Source organism: Lynx rufus, unplaced genomic scaffold (assembly GCF_022079265.1).
Source record: "Lynx rufus isolate CCGP_SWC_20201006 ecotype Redwood Valley unplaced genomic scaffold, mLynRuf1.p SCAF_6, whole genome shotgun sequence".
NCBI classification, from domain to species: domain Eukaryota; kingdom Metazoa; phylum Chordata; class Mammalia; order Carnivora; family Felidae; genus Lynx; species Lynx rufus.
The window spans coordinates 106,404,579-106,422,332 of NW_025814878.1; positions in this window are offsets into that span (position 1 = coordinate 106,404,579).

Here is a 17,754-nt window from a genome sequence, read left to right on the forward strand (position 1 = left end):
GCAGGGGCAGGACTGCCGTGGCCCCACGGCGCTCGCTCGCCACGCTCTCGCCACCCGCGGCCGCGTCCCTGTGATGACCCCAGGTGGCTGCGACCGGAAGGGGGGGGAGGGCCTGGAGGAAAGGTCCCGCTCCCGGGGCCGGGCTGCCTGCTGCGGGGCCCTGGCCTGGCGCCCCGGGAGCCAGCCCGGACCAGGCTGCGGTCTGGGAGCTCTGGAGAGCAGAGTGAACTCCCCCTTCCTGGCAAGGGCTGAGTCACCGGGACGCACCCGCGCCCGGCTCGGCGACTGCTGCATTCTTACCGGCTTACCTGGGCCAGCGGCGTGGGCCTCGCCCTCCTCCAAGGGGGTGGGGGGAACGTTGTCTCCAGGGACCGTCTCTGTCTGCCCTCTCCTGCACCACAGGGCCCCCTCTTCAACCACACCCCCTAGATGGGCACCGTTTCTCCCTTCTCAGTCTCTATCAGGGCCCCTAAACTCTGGATCAGTCCAGTCCCCCGACCTTAGGGTCCCAAGTCGCCTGCTTGCGCCCAAGTCCTAGGAATCTGGCCCAGGACTAATATGTTTGTTTTGTTGGAAATGTAAAATAGGCTTTGAATCGAATCCCCACATGCTGGTTTTACAGGTGTGCTCAGTTTGTGAAAATTCAGCAAGGTGAGCGTTTCAGGTACATGTGCTTCGTTGTGTGTTTATTATACATGAATAAAGGTTTAAAAAATCAACGCTCATCGAAATCAACATTCCAGGACAGAGCACAGTAGGATGTGATGGCCAGGTGGTGGGCCTTGTCATGGGACTACAGTTCACATCCCAGCCCCACCATCCATACGTTTCCCTGGTGAAATCTTTGCATCTGTCTGAGCTTCAGGAGGGATGAATATTGGGGCCCTCGGTGTCGAACTCAATCCTTTCACTGTTGTCCAGGAGCAGGACTAGGGTAAGGTATACGGGGCACTTGGCTGGGGTGCAAAATTTAGAAGGATGCCAAGATACATAACGTTTTAATCCAATTATTTTAGTATTTAAAACACCCAAATCAGCAAATTCCAGCCCTGCCAGCTAGCTGCCTGTTTCCATAAATAAAGTTTTATTGGAACCAGGGCTGGGGTTAGAGTGAAGCCAGGGAGACAGGATCGTGCAAGTTCAGGGTTAGACCCTGCATTGATTTACAACATGTTGGCATTTTGTGCACCGTGGATTTTTTGCATTAATTTTGATTTTTAGATATATTGCAGGAAGATACTGTTTATTGTCATTACGGTGTTTTCTTCTTTTTTTTAAGTTCATTTATTTTGAGACCAAGAACAAGTAGGGGAGAGGCAGAGAAAGAGAATCCTAAGCAGGCTCCGCCCTGACAACGCGGGGCTCCATCCCACAACCGTGTGAGATCACAACCTGAGCCGATATTGAGAGTCAGACGCCCAACAGACTGAGCCACCCAGGCCCCCCTTCATTATGGAGTTTTTTCTGATGCCCCTTGACGTTTTTCATCTGAGCCAAGTGCCCTGATCACTCTAGGCCTTACACACCACTCTCCCCGAAGGACCTGGGTAGGACCCCAGGGCAAATGAGTGGAGGTTTAAGATGCCACTCCCACCCACTCACACACACCAGGCGGGCTCTGCTCCCCTAGTCTCGGCCTGGCTCTCCTGGGGCCCACTGATCGGTTCAGAGTAAAATGCCGAGTGCTTAACAGTGGCCTCCGGGCTCCGTGAGACGGGTTCTTCCTACCACCACCCTCGTCTCCCTCGCTCATTCTCTTCCAGCCTGGCTGCTTCCTGAGTTCGTGTTTTCTCCTTGCCTCACTTGCCGGCCTCAGGGCTTCTGCTCTTGCTCCACTCCCTGCTCAGAATGTGCTTCCCCCAGATCTCCACACGGCCCCCTTCCTCACTTCCACGTCTCCTCTGCTTGTGTCACCTTCTCAGAGGCCGTCCGGGACCCCTCACTGTCCCCTCACACCACTTTCTTTTTCTTCACGACCTTTTCGCCATGTTTTCTCTTCCACGTGTTTGTTTATCGGCAGGAGGAAAGCTCCGGGAGAGAGGGGACTCTGTCTCATCTGCCAGTGTATTCCCTGGAGGGCGTCTGCCACAGAGAGCTCAATAGATCAGTTTCCCAAGAGGCCGGAGGGGGAAGGGGTTGATTGCATGTCACACAGTGAATGGGTTAAAAATCTTACTAAATCCCGGGTGTCTAGACTCCCAAACCAGTGCTCCTTCCAGCCTCCTGGGGCTTATCAAATCCCCTCCCCCCACCCAGAGCCCTCCGGGCAATGAAGGGTGACCGTGACCCCATGGAGCTCTCCCATCTAGTCCTTTCTACACAATGCGCTCACAAGTCTGGCCCGGGCTCAGCCCCTGGTGTCCACCCCTTTCCAGTGTCCGGCAGGCATGCACAATTCTTCCCGGCTTCCTGTCTCTGGCTCAAGGCCAGTCGGGAGCGGCTGGGCCCGGTTCCGCAGCTGGATCGCAGCTGTGGTCTCTGCTGTGCCCGGGGGAATGGGGGACGGGGGGGACGGGACACTGTGGCGCAACCTCCCGGCAGAGGGCTGTGTAGAAGAGGGTGTGTTTGTGTGCAGTGGGGGCTGCTGGATTGGAATTGAGAACCTCCAGCTCGCCTCCCTGGCTCCCTCCCTGATGGGCACCGTGTGGGGAATGGAGCTCTGATCCCCGCCTTCCTGAAAGAGATGCCATGTGAGCTTGGACCCCAGGCCTGATTCTGTCCTTCTCTTCTGTTCTTGGTGGTAGGTCACATTCAGTAAACGTGCACTGGGTATGTCCTGTATGCCATCCCCTTGCTAGACATTTCTAGGTTTGTTGCTTCCTTCAAAATCCGTGTGGTCTGCCTAGTTATTATGCCCATTTACAGACGAGGAAACTGAGGCCCAGGTAAAGTGACCTGCTCATGGCCACACAACTAGTAGTGGATGTAGCTGGGACTTGTGCCACATTTTCTGAGGCCACATGCAGTGCTCATTCCATTCCGGGCACAGCCTTTAGCACGTGGAGGGAACTGTGATATTCTTCATGATGTGTCTGTCACCTCCAAGCGGCTTGCCGAATAGGGAGACACGACCCTCTGCACCTCTCCTCTGTCTCATTGGTAATCGGGGTACCCGGGCACTTGGCAGAGTGGAAATGAGTTGGTTTGGTGTCATGGAGACCCGAGGTGCATCTTGGTTCGGTCGCTTCTACCGAGCTCGGTGATTTGGGGGCAAATCACTGCAACTTTCTGAGTGTCCAGTTCTGGGAGGAGAGTTCCCACCTCACAACCGGGGGGGGCGGGGAGAAATTGAGTGAGCGCCCAGTACAACGTGGTTGTCTCTCAGTAAATGTTAACTCTCTTGCCGACACTTCCCTCCCCAACGCTCACTCCACAGCAGGTGCGGGGGGGGGGGTGCTTCAGAGGGCCCTGTGGTTGCTGTTCTGGGTGATATACAAGTGCTTCCCATGTGACAGGCACAATGAACAGCACTGTGCGTTAGTTCCCCGGTTTAATGTTCCAAATAGTAAATATCGATTAATGCTAATACCGGTATTGCCCCCTTTTCACAGATGGGGAAACCAAAGCACAGAGAGGTTACGCAACTTGCCCTAGCCCCGCGGCCCTCCGCAGGTGCCATCTTCCCCGGGAGAAAGGAGGTGGCTTGGATCATCACCGCTGCTTCACTCTCACATAGAACTTCTTCCCCTCCATCCCTTCGCCGTCATCCCTATGGTGAGTTAACTCTGAGCTGTTATCCACATATAAATGTCCTCTTGCCGTGACCTCCAAACTTTTTTTTTTTAGTAATTTAACTTTATAACAATGATAAATTGACCTGTTAAAATTTTTCTGGACAGTGCCAGATTTTGGATTAAAAAAAATTTTTTTTAATGTTTACTTATTTTTGAGAGAGAGAGCCCAGGACCTGACGCGGGGCTTGAACCCACGAACTGCGAGATCATGACCTGAGCTGAAGTCGGAGGCTCAACCGACTGAGCCACCCAGGCACCCCAGGATTTTTTAGAGCAGTTTCAAATTTACAGCGAAACTGAGCACAAAGTACAGGGAGGTCCCATCTACCATACACCCGTATATCACCCCAAGTCCAGAGTTCACATCGGGGTTCACTCTTGGTGGTGCATGTTCCAAGGGTTTGGACAGATGTATAAAATTTTTTTTTTTCAACGTTTATTTATTTTTGGGACAGAGAGAGACAGAGCATGAACGGGGGAGGGGCAGAGAGAGAGGGAGACACAGAATCGGAAACAGGCTCCAGGCTCCGAGCCATCAGCCCAGAGCCTGACGCGGGGCTCGAACTCACGGACCGCGAGATCGTGACCTGGCTGAAGTCGGACGCTTAACCGACTGCGCCACCCAGGCGCCCCTGGACAGATGTATAATGAGCATATCCACCACTGTGACATCAGACAGAGTTGTTTCACTGCCCTAAAACCCTGACCACCACTATCCTCTTCAAGTTTTGCCTCTTCAAGAATGTCATGAATGTTCATGTACAGGTTTTTGTGTGGACATAAATTTTCAACTCATTTGGGTAAATACCAAGGACTGTGATTGCTACATTGTATGGTAAGAGTATTTTAGTTCTGTAACAAACTGCCAAACTTCTTCCAAAGTGGCTGTATTGATTGGGGTGCCTGGGTGGCTCAGTTGGTTAAGCGGCCGACTTCGGCTCAGGTCGTGATCTCGCAGTCGTGGGTTCGAGCCCCGCGTCGGGCTCTGTGTTGACAGCCCAGAGCCTGGAGCCTGCTTCGGATTCTGTGTGTGTTTCTCTCTCCGCCCCTCCCCCGCTCATGCTCTGTCTCTCAAAAATAAATAAACATTTGAAAAAAACGTACAATTCAATGATTTGGTGTATATTACGTTATGAATTGCTTTAAATTGTGGTAAAATATATATAACACAAAAAAATTGCCACATTATTGTTAATCGCGCAATTCGCTGGCATACATTACATTCGAAATGTTGTGCCAGCATCACCGCTATCTATTTCCAGAGCTTTTTCATCACTCTGAACAGAAATTCTGTAACTCCTAAGCTATAACTCCCTGGGTTCGCTTCCTAGGGTGGTCATGACAAAGTACCAAAGACTAGGCGGCTTAACACAATAGCGGTTTATCGTCCCCACAGTTCTGGAGGCTAGGAGTCTGAAATCAAGGTGTCCACAAAGCCACGCTCTCTCTGACAGCTCTGGGCAAGGCTCCTTCCTTGCGTCTTCTAGCCTCTGGTGTTTACTTGCGGTCTTTGGCATTCCTTGGCTCGGACACACACGGATCCGGTCACATGGCCTTCTTCTTCCTGAATTCACATCGTCTCCCCTCTGTGTATGTGTGTCTCTGAGTCCAATTGCCCCCCTTTATAAGAACACCAGTCATATTGGGTTAGGGCCCCCCCTCTTGACCTCCACCTCGTTCAATCTGCACCGACCCTATTTCCAAATAAATAATGTCACATTCTCAGGTATCAGGGATTAGGACTTCAGCACATCATTTTGGGTCGGGGAGATGCAATTTAACCCATAATATTCCCTGTTCTTTCTTCCCCCCTACCCCTGATAACCTCTGATATACTTTCTGTCTCTATGAATTGGCTTATTCTAGATATTTCATGTAAGTGAAATGAATACAAGATTTGTCTTTTTGAGTCTGGCTTATGTTACTTAGCATAACTTTTTTTTTTTAATCTGTATTTTTGAGAGAGAGACAGAGTGTGAGTGGGGGAGGGACAGAAAGAGAAGGAGACACAGAATCGGAAGCAGGCTCCAGGCTCTGAGCTGTCAGCACAGAGCCCGACGTGGGGTCGAACTCACGAACCGTGAAATCATGACCTGAGACAAAGTCAGACGCCTAACTGACTGAGCCACCCGGGCGCCCCATCAAGGTTCATTCATATTGTAGCATATATCAGAACCTCACTCCCTTTAATGGCTGAATAATATTCCACCGTATGGATAGACCACATTTTGGTTACCCATTCATGTACTGAGGGACATTCAGGTTGTTTCTGTCTTGTGGCTGCTCTAAACAACGCTGCAGTGAACATTGGTATACAAGCGTCTGTCTCAGCCCTTCTTCTTCCAAACTGTTTTGACAGGGCAAATTAAAAAAAATTTTTTTGTTTATTTATTTTTGAGACAGAGAGAGACAGAGCATGAACAGGGGAGGGTCAGAGAGAGAGGGAGACACAGAATCCGAAACAGGCTCCAGGCTCTGAGCTGTCAGCACAGAGCCCGACGCGGGGCTCGAACTCACGGACCGCGAGATCATGACCTGAGCCGAAGTCGGCCGCTTAACCGACTGAGCCACCCAGACGCCCCTAAAAACTTGAGCATCAATCCCGATGTGTGTCTCTTTACTTACAAATTATATGCCTGTGCTACTGACTTAATATAACATGTATGTAAGAATCATCATCCAAGTAGAAAAGTAGAAAGGGGGCTGCGTGGCTGGCTCAGTCAGTAGAACACGTGACTCTTGATCTCAGGGCTGTAAGTTCAAGCTCCATGTTGGTTATAGAGATTCCTTAAAAATAAAGTCTTAAAAAAATAAATAGGGACACCTGGGTAACTCAGTCGGTTAAGCGTCCCACTCTTGGTTTTGTGCCATTCAGGTCATGATGGCAGGGTCATGAGGTCGAGCCCCACATTGGGCTCCTTGCTGGGTGTAGAGCCTGCTTAAGATTCTCTCTCTCTCTCTCTCTCTCTCTCTCTCTCTCTCCCCCTCTAACGCTCATGCTTGTTCTCTCTCTTTCTCTCTCTCTCTTTAAATAAATTAATAAATAAATACATAAATAAAAATTAAAAAAACAAAAGTAAAAAATGTGAGACAAAAAGTAAATATGAATGAATCTGAGACAAATAGAAATAAATATAATTAGGCGTTCCTTCCCGAATCCCACTTTGGAGGCAATGATGTACTCCTCTTCCTGAAGGAATATATGTGATTGACAGACAGCCTTGTCTGTTTGGGAGATTCATGGACTCCCAGAGAACCTCATTAAAAGATTATCTGACTTAATTGGAAGGACCACTCTGGGGTGGCGGTTCAGGCACCTGCAGGCAGTGGTATTTGGAGGTAAGGGAGCAAAGATCGCATCCACCTGTGTGGCCATGTTCCGCGTCTGTAGGCCTTTGAGGGCAATCTTGATATTATTGAAGAGAACAGAGAAAGCAAAACAGAAGGAAGGCATAGAGAGTGGGATTGAGGCAGGTAATCAGAAAGCACTTCTAGGGGTGCCTGGGTGGCTCAGTCGGTTGTCAGACTCTTGATTTTGGCTCAGGTCACGATTTCACGATTTGTGAGATCGAGCCCCGTGTTGGGCTCGGTGCTGAGCATGGAGTCTGCTTGGGATTCTCTCTCTCTCCCTCTGCCCCTCCCCTGCTCATGCTCGCGCTCTCTCTCTGTCTCTAAAATAGTATATTAATATGTTTCTATTAATATATGAATTATTCATAATTATATATATGTTTGAAAGAAAGAGAAGAAAGAGCGAACTTCTACATAGCCATGAGAATATAACGGGACTGTGGGGGGTGAAGGAGGTAGTAGGAGTGAAGGGGGTGTAGAGTTTAGAGGGGGTATTTGTGTATCCTGGTCCCTGAAGATGCCCATGGCCTACCACTGGGGTGGCAGGTGGTCTGACCTAAAGCAGTCTAGCTGATGGGTGGGAACATGTCAGAGTCCCTCTAAGGGGCAAGTAAGTCACTGAGAGTTTGGGTTTGGGTTTGGGGTTTCCCTTCTGCTCTGGGCCTTGCAATAATAAGAAACAAAGCATTTGGTGGGGGGGGGGGGGGCGCCTGGGTGGCTCCGTCGGTTGAGCGCCTGACTCTTGGTTTCAGCTCAGGTCGTGATCTCACGGCTCGTGGGTTCGAGCTCCTGCTTGGGATTCTCTCTTTCTGCTCCTCCCTGCCTCTGTCTCTCTCTCAAAATAAATAAACTCAAAAATTAAAAAAAAAAAAAAAGCATTTTCACCGTATCGTCTCACTTATTGCCCTCGGTAGCAATTAGCGTCCAGTCAGGAAAGCAGAAACCATTCTAGGGGCTGCAAGCAGAAGGGGGTTGAGTACAGGGAATGGGGCACAGACGTCTTGGAAAGGAGGAGGCGGTGCTCAGAGGCGAGGAAGCTGCTAACGTCCCTGGGCTGGAGCCCACAGCCTGCATTTCGTGTTGAGCAGGTCGAAGTGCTACCACCGCCCCTGAACAGCATCCAAGGAGCCTGCAGCCCCCCCCCCCCCGCCCCCTCCACCACCACGCTGAGGCAGCGCCTCCCACTGTGGCCACCGCTATTGCCAGTGCGGGAGTCCCCTGAAGAAGCAGATAAAGCCGCTTCTCCCTTCCCCTCTCTCACCAGCTCTTCCCACTGGCAGAACCTAACTAGAGTTTGGGAAACGTTTTCAGGCCACCAGCACTTGCTGAGCACAGAAGCGGGGGGGGGGGGCAGGGGAGGGGGAGAGGAGGCTGAGGGCCAACAGGAAGAGAACCGGCGTGCCATGTAGCCCCTGCGGGTCCCCACCAGGAATAGATGCCCTGTTTCCCTGCGTATTTTCTGTCTCCCCTTGCCACCGTCTGACCTCTATGAGGACAGGGTGCTGTTTGTTCCCCACACTTGCTGCTGCGCCTGGAACCAGAACCGGTGTCAGCGCTCAGTACAAATGTCCTCCCTGACTACTGCGTCCTCTCGCAAATAGCGTGAATGTTCTCCGCTCTTAACGTACAAAGAAACCAAGGTCCAGAAAGTCGTAACTTGCCCAAAGGGCCCCGGCTGCCATGACATGCCCGTCTGGCAAACCTCTGGAAGGCTGTGGGGTGAAGACCAGGCTGACTCGGCAGCCGCCACGCCTCCCGGTGAGGCTGCCCCAAGCAAGCTCTGAGCCACCGTGTGGATGCCTCCTTCCAGTCCCCATGCGTTCCTGGAGAGGAGGCCGAGAAGGGCTGACTCAGCATGACCTTGCCGGTTACTTCTGCCCCAGGAAATAGGGGCATCCTGGCGGCTCTGCCCAAAGGGCCATGATGGAGGGTAGGTCATCTAGGCAGGGGCTGGAGGAGAGGAGCAGGTGGCCCTGCGCTGGGCCCTCCCTCCTGTTTCCCCAGAGTGGAGCTCTCCACCAGAGTCACCGGTAAGTTCATGGTGGGCGGGATTTCGCAAATCAGAAATCTGCACATGTGGGGAGACACATATGACTGGCTGAGGGCAATAGACGTGAGTATTAGAAGTGGGGTCTACCGCAGGGTTTCTCAAACTTGGCACTTGACATTGTGGGGCCAGACAATGTTTCGGGAGGCTGTCCTGGGCATTGCGGCATTCTTAGCAGCGGCCCTGGTTTCTACCCACTAAAAGCCAAGTAGCACTCCCTGGGGGTGTGACAACCCCAAAATATCTCCAGATGTTGACAAATGTTCCCTGGGGGTGCAAAAGTGCTCTGCTTAAAAAGCACTGGTCTAGGGGCACCTTGGGCGGCTCAGTCGGTTAAGCGTCCGACTTTTGATTTCCGCTCCGGTCACAATCTCATGGTTTGTGAGTTCGAGCTCCGCATCGGGTTCAGAGAGCTGACCATGTGGAGCCTGCTTGGGATTCTTTCCCTGTCTCACTGCCCCTCCCCCGCTCTCTCTCTCTCTCTAAATAAATAAACTTAAAAAAATTAAAAAAAAATTTTTAACGTTTTTATTTATTATTGAGAGACAGAGAGACACAGAGCGTGGGCAGGGGAGGGGTAGAGAGAGGGGGAGACACAGAATCCGAAGCAGGCTCCAGGCTCTGAGCTGTCAGCACAGAGCCCGACATGGGGCTCGAACTTACCAACAGTGAGATCATGACCTGAGCCGAAGTCGGTTGCTTAACCAACGGAGCCACACAGGCACCCTAAACTTAAAAAAAAAAAATTTTAAGAATTAAAAAAAAAAATGGGTCTCTCCCTCCAAACATAGGACATATCTTGACATTGGATGTGCCCAGTGACCAGGAGCTGGTTCAGTCTGGCAGAAAATATAGTCCTTGTCCCTCAAGGCAGAGAAGCACAGTCTTCCTCCTAGTCTGGGGGAGAGATGACCTTGGGGGAACTTCTGGACTAAGAGGAGAGATTGGACAGCCCCTGGAGAAGCAGAAAAATATGGTGGTTAAGAGCATGAACTTCAGAGGCAGAATCCTGGCTTCAACTCCTGGCCCCATCACTTACAGGACGAGTTATTTTTTGTGCCTTCGTTTCTAATCTGTAAAATGGAGACAGCACTGGCACCAATCTTGCAGGGTTTTCTGAAATTATTTATTTGTCTTTCAATAACAGACTTTGTTTTTTAGAGAATTTTCAGATTTTTAGAAAAATCGAGAAGCTGGCACAGCATTCCCCTATATATCCCGGCCAGCTTTTTCCGTTGTTAACATTTCTTACAATTAATCAACCAATATTGATGAGCTGTAATCAACTAAAGCTCGCAGTTTATTCAGACTTCCTTAACTTTTACCTAATGTGCTTTCTATGCATCAGGGTTCCATCCAGGATACTGCATTGCGCTTAGTTGGCACGTCTCCTTAGGCACCTCTTGGCTGTGGCAATTTCTTAGACTTTTTTTGTTTTTGAGGATCTTGACAATTTTGAGGTGTACGAGTGAGTTGTATCGTAGGATGCCCCTTTATGGGATTTGTCTGCTTTTTTCTCACGATCAAACTGGGATTATGGATTTCAGGGAGGGTGGATGATCACAGGGGTCAAGTTCCCTTCCCATCGTGGCATGTCAATATTGTATGCAATCAGTGTGACTGATGACTATGGGTGTTGCCCTAGGTCACCTGGCTGAGGTCCTGCTTTCTCCGGTTTCTCTACTGGGAAGTTATCGCCTCCTTCTCGACTGCGCGTTTTGGAAGGAAGTCACCGTGCACAGCCCATGCTTAAGGTGCGGGGAGCCTCATAAGGAATTTGTGAAGACTGAATCAGTTAAGAAATGTGTAGTCGGTCCTCCAGGCCGCTTGGGTGGCTCAGTCGGTTGAGCGTCTGACTTCGGCTCAGCTCATGATCTGACGGTTCGTGAGTTCGAGCCCCGCGTCGGGCTGTCTGCTGTCAGCTCAGAGCCTGCTTCAGATCCTCTGTCTCCCTTTCTCTCTGCCCCTCCCCCACTCATGCTCTGCTTCTCAAAAATGAGTAAATATTAAAAAAAAAAAAGAAATGTATAGTTCTAGACCAACGCTTGGCATGTGCTAAACCCTACCTAACGACTTGTTATTATGGTGGTGATGGGGAGGTCCTCTGAAGACGAGATTGGGCAGCCTCCGCACAGAAAACAACGTGTAATACTGTGTTAGGCAGAATAATGATGTCCCTCCAAAAGATGTTCCAAAAATGTATGAATAGGTTACCTTATATGAAAGAGGGGACTTTGCGGATGTGATAAAGGATATGGCCTTGTTGTCATGGGAAGATCACTCTGGATTATCCAGGTGGGCCTATCGAGTCACATAAATCCTTCCCAGTGAAGACACTGTCCTGGCCGTGATTGGAGAGAAGGTACGCAATGTGATGGCAGAAGGCCAGAGAAACGGGAGCATAAGGACTCAACCTACAGCTGCCAGTTTTGAAGAAGGAGGAGGGGCCACTGGCCCCAGAAAGGCACGCAGCCCTGCCGGGAGCTTAGCCCCATGACACCCGCGTTTGACCTCTGACCCAAAGAACAGGTGCCGGGCTGGAAGTGGTGACAGGCAGGAGTGACTTCGTCCTAACTGCAAAAGAATCAGCCTGCGGGCATCTTTCCCTTGCAGACTCAGTTTTTGCTAACGATAACAATAGCCAAGAACACATGGATGGTGATTCTACCATTTCTTGAGGGCCAGCTTCACCTCAGTTCAAATCTTCCTAAAAAGCAATTTTTTTTAACGTTTATTCATTTTTGAGAGACAGAGAGAGACAGAGAGAGACAGAGCATGAGCAGGGAAGGGGCAGAGAGAGGGAGACACAGAATCCAAAGCAGGCTCCAGGCTCTGAGCTGCCAGCACAGAGCCCAACGCGGGGCTCGAACTCGTGAACTGCGAGATCATGACCTGAGCTGAAGTTGGACGCTCAACCGACTGACCAACCCAGGTGCCCCCCAAAAAACAATTCTTGCAGATTTATCAGAATATTGTCAGAGTGGGGAGCCTGGGGGTGCTCAGTCTGTTGAGCGTCCGACTCTTGGTTTTGGCTCAGGTCATGATCTCATGGTTTGTGAGTTCAAGCCCCACGTGGGGCTTGGTGCTGCCAGTGTGGAGCCTGCTTGGGATTCTTTCTCTCTGCTCTTCCCCTGCATGCATGCTCTCTCTCTCTCTCTCTCTCTCTCTCTCTCTCTCTCTCTCTCAAAGTAAATACACTTAAAAAAATACTGTCAGATGGGAATGCAAACTGGTGTAGCCACTCTGGAAAACAGTATGGAGGTTCTTCAAAAAACTAAAAATAGAACTACCCTATGACCCAGCAATTGTGCTATTAGGCATTTATCCACGGGATACAGGCGTGCTGTTTCAAAGGGACACATGCACCCCAGTGTTTATAGCAGCACTATTGACAATAGCCAACGTATGGGAAGAGCCCAAATGTCCCTCGATGGATGAATGGATAAAGAAGATGTGGTATATATATATATATATACCATGGAATATTACTTGGCAATCAAAAAGAATGAAATCTTGCCATTTGCAACTACGCAGATGGAACTGGAGGGTATGATGCTAAGTGAAATTAGTCAGAGAAAGACACATATCATATGACTTCACTCATATGAGGACTTTAAGAGACAACACAGATGAACATAAGGGAAGGGAAACAGAATATAAAAACAGGGAGGGGGACAAAACAGAAGAGACTCATAAATATGGAGAACAAACAGAATTGCTGGAGGGGTTGTGGGAGGGGGGATGGGCTAAATGGGTAAGGGGCATTAAGGAATCTACTCCTGAAATCATTGTTGCACTAGATGCTAACTAATTTGGATGTACATTTAAAAAAATAAAAAATAAAACAAGTTAATTTAAAAATACTGTCAGAGTATCTGAAATACCCTGCAACTATGCATTCATTCGTCCATTCATTCATCTATTCAATAAGTATCCATTAAGCACCAACTGGGTGGCTCAGCCGGTTAAGGGCCCGCCTCTTGATTTTCACTCAGGTCACGATCTCCTGTTTGTGAGATCGAGGCCTGGGGTGGGCTCCTCTCTGAGCATGGAGCCTGCTTGCGATTCTCTCTCTCCCTCTCCCTCTGCCCTTCCCCTGCTCGCACGTGCTGGGACACAAATACACTTTCTCTCTCAAAAGAAAAAAAAAACCTGGGGCGCCTGGGTGGCTCAGTCAGTTAAGTGTCCGACTTTGCCTCAGGTCACATCTCGCGATTCATGGGTTCAAGCCCTGCGTCGGGCCCTGTGCTGACAGCTCAGAGCCTGGAGCCTGCTTTAGATTCTGTGTCTCCCTCTCTCTCTGCCTTCCTCTGCTCGCTCTCTGTCTCTGTCTCTCTCTCAAAAATAAACAAACATTAAAAAAGAAAAAAGAAAAAAAGAAAAAAACTAAAAGAAAAAAAAGCACCAACTGTTGAGGCCCTGCCCTCCAGAAGCTCTCCAAGGGGGAGAGTGGGACATAGCCGGGCATAACCAGAACCTGAGGCAGAGTAGGACTGTGGCCTTCAGGCAGCATGTCATGGCTGTTTAGCTGGGGAGGAGGCACGAGGCTGGGGGAATCTGGGAAGGCTGCAAGGAGGTGGTATGTTTAAATTTTTTTTTTTAAACGTTTTTTTTTTTATTTATTTTTGGGACAGACAGAGACAGAGCATGAATTGGGGAGGGGCAGAGAGAGAGGGAGAGGTGGTATGTTTAAATTGGGTCTTAAAAAACCAGGATGATGCCGTGGTGTTCTAGGTAGGACAAACAGTACGAGCAAAGGCAAAGAGGAAGGGAAATGGAGGCCTGTGGATTAGCTCTTTTATTCCTCATGGCATCCTAAATGAGTAGGTACTGTTATTATCCCCGTTTTACAGAAGAGTAGACTGAGGCACAGAGCAAGTTGAATGACTTTCCCTGGAGCACATCCAGCTTCTGAGTGGTGAGCCGGGGTTTGCAGCCTGGTGGCCTGACTCTAGAGGTCTTGCTTAGTGTTTTCATCCCATCCTCTGGGGAAATACGACCTCAGCAGGGTGAACTTAGACCATGGGAGCAAAGGAGTGAACGTCATGTATTCATTCACTTTGTCATTCAACAAATCTGGATGGAGCACCCACAGGGACCAGCCAGCTCTGTATGACAGAAACCAAGGTGAATCGGCAGCCTTCCCTCGAGGACCTCCCATCTGGAGGGAGAGGCAGGTGCGTAGATGCTGAACTACCTTGCTGCACAGTGAGTACCCGAGAGGGGGGCACAGAGGAGGTAGAGCATGGAGACCAAAAGCTGGCCCTTGGGAAGCTTCTTCCAAGAGGATGGAAGGGGGAGCCAAATCAGTGAAGGAGACAGGGAAAGCTGGTCTGGGAGTTCAGGAGGGCCAGAGGGCAGAACGGGACCCACCCTAACACTTGCAGGGCCCCTGGCTCACGGCCTGTCCCCTTTCTTTTCACCCTTTCAGCTTGTCCTGCAGAGGGAGGGTCTCATATCAGCATGCATGCACGTTGCAACCATGAAGCCAAGCTCTGTCCACACCCCTCACCTGCAAACAGTCTCCCCGTCACCCCTCAGGCCCACGGTACCCACGTTACTCAGGCTTCACCCTTTAAGACGAGACACTGAGAGGGGCGCCTGGGTGGCTCAGTCGGTTGAGCGTCCGACTTCGGCCCAGGTCATGATCTCGTGGTTTGTGAGTTCGAGCCCCACGTCGGACGCTGTGCTGACAGCTCAGAGCCTGGAGCCTGCTTCCGGTTCTGTGTCTCCCTCTCTCTCTCTCTCTGCCCCTCCCTGGCTCGCACTCTGTCTCTCTCTCAAAAATAAATAAAGATTAAAAAAAAAAAAAAAAAGAGGAGACACTGAGGGAGGAAGCCCTCGCAGGCCCTGCAAGTGAGCCTAGGGTTGCCTGGGTGAAGACTTCCTAAATATCGGCTACCCGGAGTGTGGCCTAGGAGAAAAGTTCCGTGCTCTTAGGAGGGCGTGAGTCTTTGGCCCCATGAGCAACTTGTTGGGTCAGGGAGTCTGCTTGTCCATGTCCGAAGGCCATTTTGGATCCGAATCATGGAGGCCCTAAGAAGAGGCTCCATCCATCCAATGTCAAATTCTCCAGGGAGGTTGAGTGGCCCGAGGATCAAGATGTGGCCACTGCAGCTACAAGGTGGCCTGGGCTTTGTGAGAGGGCAGTGTGGGAGCCGAGCTGGGTGTGGAGAGATGTCGGGTGAGCATGAGGTGAGGGGGAGAAACCAGAGAGTACAGAGCCCTCTTTCAGGAAAGTTGGCAGTGAACGGAAATAGAGCCAGAGGAAAGGCTCTCAGGAGGGAGGTAGGGAAGAGGGAATGTTTTTATTTGTTTGTGTTTAGAAGGCAGCAGACAGGAATATGTTTTAGTCTGAGGGAAAAGAGTCGGTGGAAAGAGGGAGGCGGGTGAACAAAATCCGGGGAAAAAAGTGAATGAAGAGAAGGTATAACCATAAAAGATCTTTTTACTTCATCGGCCAGGGGATATGATGGCCTTAGAAAAAATAAAGAAGGACTGCTCTTTCTCTGTGCAAAAGTGACAGGAGATTGACGGAGCCCGGGGGGGTCCTGATTGTTCCCGAAAGCATCCACACTTACTGAACACCCATTCGCTGTGTGCCTGGCACTGTTTTAGATGCTAAGCTTATCAAATCTTAGCCATTCACCACAAGAACTCTTAGGATCAATACTGTTCTTGTCCCCTCTGTTTGACAGTAATCTAAACAGAGGCACAGAGAGGATTGGTAACTGGTCCAAAGTAACACATCTAGTTAGTACTGTTTTTAGATGTAGGCGAAGGGGCCTCTGACCTGGGATCTGTACCTTAGAAGGCTCCAAAAAATAAACATATTAACTTCCCCGCCGCCCCCAAAAATAAACATATTAACAGAACAAGACTTCAGCTTCTGGCCACGATGAAGTGAAAGAGGCTGGATTTACTCCCCTGCCCTTAAACACGTAGGACTCCAGACAAAATGTATGAAACAATGATTTTCAGACTTTGGACAAAGGCGTCTCAGGACCACGATCCCCTGAAAAGGGAAACAAATGAGGTGAGCCCTGTAATTACCCCGCTCCCTGCCTGAGGCAGTTTCCAGGCTTTAGCGCAGGGGGGAGGGAATCCAAACAGAGCCCGGACGTCTTGCTGATTGAGAAGACAGATTTAGAGTTCAAGAGGCCAAGGTGCTAGAATTTACAGGGCAGAGTCCCAGGGAGGGGGAGCTGAACATATATCCAGAACATATATCCAGAACATATATCTGGAATGGCTGGGAAAATAGTCACTAGAGCTATAGGCGTAGCTCTGTAGCTCACACAGGGAAGGGATTAGTTTGTGTTCCCAAAAGGCAGAAGGGCAAGACCTTGTAATACGTGGGGTACAGTCCTCAGAAAGGTATTGCCTTAGTAGAGGTCTAAATTAACCTTAGTCTAACAGCTTCTCTGTATCTGTCCTAAAAATCTTAAAAGCAAGCCTCAGAAGCATACATCGTATTCCAAGTATGTTAGCTATGTATCAGAGCCAAGTCCAATACTACTCAAAGGAACGCAACATACTCCCAACATCAAGCAACGCGAGATTCACAATGTCTGGCGTCTAATCAAACTAGAGACCGATATCCCTCAACGTAGACACACGCACACACAATTTTTAAAGTGCGTTCCATGCCCAGCATGGGGCTCAAACTCACCGCCCTGAGATTAAGAGTTGCAGGCTGTTTGGACTGAGCCAGTCAGGTGTCCCAGACGCAAAAATTCTAAACAAATTTTAGTAAATCAAATCTAACAATATTTTAAAATTATTTTTATTTTTATATTTTGAGAGAGAGTGTGTGTAAGCAAGGGAGAGGGGCAGAGGGAGGAGGGAGAGAGAGAGAGAATCTTAAGCACACTCCATGCTCAGCTCTGAGCCTGACATGGGGCTCAATCCCACGACCCTGGGATTATGACCTGAGCCCAAATCAAGAGTCAGACGCTTAACCGACTGAGCCACCCAGGTGCCCCTAACAATGTATTAAAAAGATAATACATCATGACAAAGTGAGGATTATCTTAGGAATGCAGAGTTGGTTTCATATTTTAAAACCGATCAATTTAATTCACCATATTCAACAAACTAAAAAGAGGAAGCAATATGATCGTGTTAATAGATATAGAAAAACATTTGACAAAATTCAACATTAATTTGCTTTCAGAAAACTAGGAATAGAAAGAAATGTACTCAACCTGATAAAGAGCAAACAAACAAATAAACAAACAAACAACAAAAGGTATGCAAAGAAGTGGAAAGGATGGGTTGCCTGGCTGGCTCAGTCAGTAGGGCATGGGACTCTTGATCTTGGGGCTGTGAGTTTGAGCCCCACATTGGGGCTTAAGCTTAATCTTAATCTTAATTAGAGATTACCTAAAAATAGAATCTTATTAAAAAAAAGTAGAAAGTATAATCCACAATCAGGAGAAAAGTCATTCTGTAGAAAGACCCTGAAATGAAGAGATGTGAAGGAATTAGTCTTAGAGAAGGACATTGAAAGAGATAATATAATATTCCTCATATGTCTCACATGTTCAAGAAGATAAACACATGAACATTACGAGGAGAAAAACAGAAGTTATAAAAAAGATCCAAAAGTGATTTCCATAA